This window comes from Brienomyrus brachyistius, unplaced genomic scaffold (genome assembly GCF_023856365.1).
Source record: "Brienomyrus brachyistius isolate T26 unplaced genomic scaffold, BBRACH_0.4 scaffold439, whole genome shotgun sequence".
NCBI lineage: Eukaryota > Metazoa > Chordata > Actinopteri > Osteoglossiformes > Mormyridae > Brienomyrus > Brienomyrus brachyistius.
Window position 1 is genome coordinate 39,648 of NW_026042714.1, and position 2,834 is coordinate 42,481.

Genomic DNA, 2,834 nt, shown 5'->3' on the forward strand with positions numbered 1-2,834 from the left:
ACAGAGTGGCAGCCAGAGCTAACCTGAATAGGGGCATCAAGGTTGCCAGGCAGGCAGAGAAGAACAGAAAATAGAGGTCTACTTCACATACAACAACCCACAGTGGGTGGTGGGCAGGGGAATACAACACATTACAAACTTCAAAGGCAACAACACCGTCACTGTTAACAGCAACGCCCTTTTAGCAATGGAGCTAAACAGCTTCTTTGCTCGTCTGGAGGAACACAGAGCAGACATAGCCACACTGCCCCCTCCCCCCAATCTCCAGCACTCACAGACTCCCTCTGCAGGGAACACCACGCGAGAAGGCACATTGCATCTCTAGGTGTGTGGAGTTTAAGACAAGGCAAGTGATGCTACGATAATATAATTCCTTGGTAAGACCCCCACCTAGAATATTGTGTGCGGGGTTTGGTTACCATACCTTAAGAAGGACATTGCTGCCTTGGAAAAGGTGTGCAACGGTAGGGCAACGAGAATGATTCCTGGTCTTAGAGGAATGTCTAATGAGGAGAGGTTAGCTGAGCTGAATCTGTTTAGCCTCGAGCAAAGGAGACTAAGGGGGGACATAATCCAGGTGTTTAAGATTCTAACAGGTCTGGATGCTGTTCAGCCAAATGGCTATTTCAATGTTAGTTTAAATACCAGAACTCGTGGCCATAAGTGGAAATTAGCTGGGAGAACATTTTAAAACGAATTTGATGAAGCATTTCTGTACACAGCGTGTAGTTAGAGTATGGAATAGTCTTCCTGTTATTGTAACACAAGCTAAAACCCTGGGTTCTTTTAAATCAGAGCTAGATAAGATTTTTGAGCTATTAGCTAAGTTCTCCTCAAAGGAGCTTGATGGGCCGAATGGCCTCCTCTCATTTGTAAATCTCTTTGGTTCTTATGAGTCAGCTTACAGAGATGAGGTCCAGAAACTGATAGGTTGGAGTTCAGCAAACAATTTGGCACTAAACAGCACAAAGACAAAGGAATCACTGACTTCAGGAAGGATGGAGGCGACACTGGCCTGCCTAGATGGATGGATGGATGTTTTTATTGACATTGTAAGTACAATGAGATTTAGTTTGGAACGCGCCAGCAGCTACACAGTATATTTACAATTATATAGATTGTGAGGCATAAAATAAGGTGTGAGTAATATAACATAACGACATAATATAAGTAATCATTAATTAATCATTACAGATGGTATGAGGTGTGAACCGCTAGGCTGCTATGGCATGTTTGGTATCAAACCGATGGAAAATCACTCCAGTTTCCAAATCTGGTCAGTGGTTACCACGAAAGTGAATATATCAAAAGTTACACCAGCCTAACGAAAATCATCAATACAAGGGAAATCACTCTGGTCATAAATCTCAAAAGGACTGATACAGACCCCCCCTTCGAAAGCCCGCCAAATGGATGGTCAGCCATTGGTCCAGGAGTCGAATTCCTGGTCACTCCTATTCACGAACTTTACACTATAAAACCTGGCACCTCAGAACAAAGCCAGGAGAGGAGAAACAGAAGGGAGGAGAAAACAAAAGGACCATCAGCACGAAGAGAGGCAGAGAACATCAGCCCAAGAGAAGAGAAGCCCACAAGAAGCCCTCCTGAAGCCTATCAGTGAAGGACCCAGCTGGACAGAGAACTGCAACCAAGCCCAAGCTTCACCAGGAGAGGGAATCAGAGGGGCTCCACTCCAACAACCGCTGCAAACACCGCGCCTCCCTGAGTGCCATCACCCATCAGCTCATCAGCCTCCGCAACCAACTGCCAAGACCCCCCCCCCCCCACTCTGCAACCAAGTAAACAAACTTCCTTTCATTTATAACAACCTAAACTCCTATTCACCTGCTATATTACTTTAGGACAGTATTTCCACAAATTGCTTGCTTTTGCAGAACAGTATTTTCCCTTTTAAGGTTACTCATTTTAAATCTGGTCATTGCATTTTCATGATTACATTGTTTGTGTCCACTCCGTTATTTCGTGTTTATTGTTTGTTAGGTGTAATGTCTGTCTTATGTTAGTTATAGGAATAAATGCCATGTCTTTTACACAACTTCAGCCTCCGTTCATTGAGGTGCTCACAAGAATCCCTGCCTGTGCGATCTACGCTCTGAAACCTCAAATTCGCCTGAAATATCGCGAGACTCTCTCTCATTGGCCGTGAGGGGAGCTTCGCTACCGATCGTTTACATTACCTGGTGACGCAGCTCGTTGGACAAGCCTTCTATTCTAACCCAGGTTATTACGTGATACTGGTTATTAATGAGTTCCATTTAAGTCACACATTAACAGACTCACGGGTGTTTCGCAATTGAGTTTGAGCCGACCATTCAGCATAAAAATTGGTTAATAATCACAAGGCACAAGGTTTAAACTTATTCTGAGCACACAATTTAAACTTTTTATGACCGAACGTGCAGTGAAGAAGCGCTACTGTGAACTGGTTGCAAAAGTCGCACTCATGGCAATCTGAAGGCATTTAAGCGGGATCATATGGGCTTATTATAGTTATTTTTATTTCTATTATTAGTAGTTATATTATTTTGTTTTATTTTCGGTGATTTCATTGTAGTTCTTTCGTATTAAACTGCAGTAAACTTTAACCCTATGTCTGACGAGATTCTCAGATGTAGCGCTTTGTTTCCAGGTTCAATTCGGACGAGTGTCTCCGTTTCTATATATCCTGGGAGAGATCTCTCTATTAGCGAACGGGAATACTTGTTATGAGGTTCTAACCTAAATTATGTTGCGCTTGGACATAAGACCGATAGCTTAGTTACCTATCAGGATCATACTCGTATGTGTGTGCCTGCTTTAGACAAAGCAAGTTT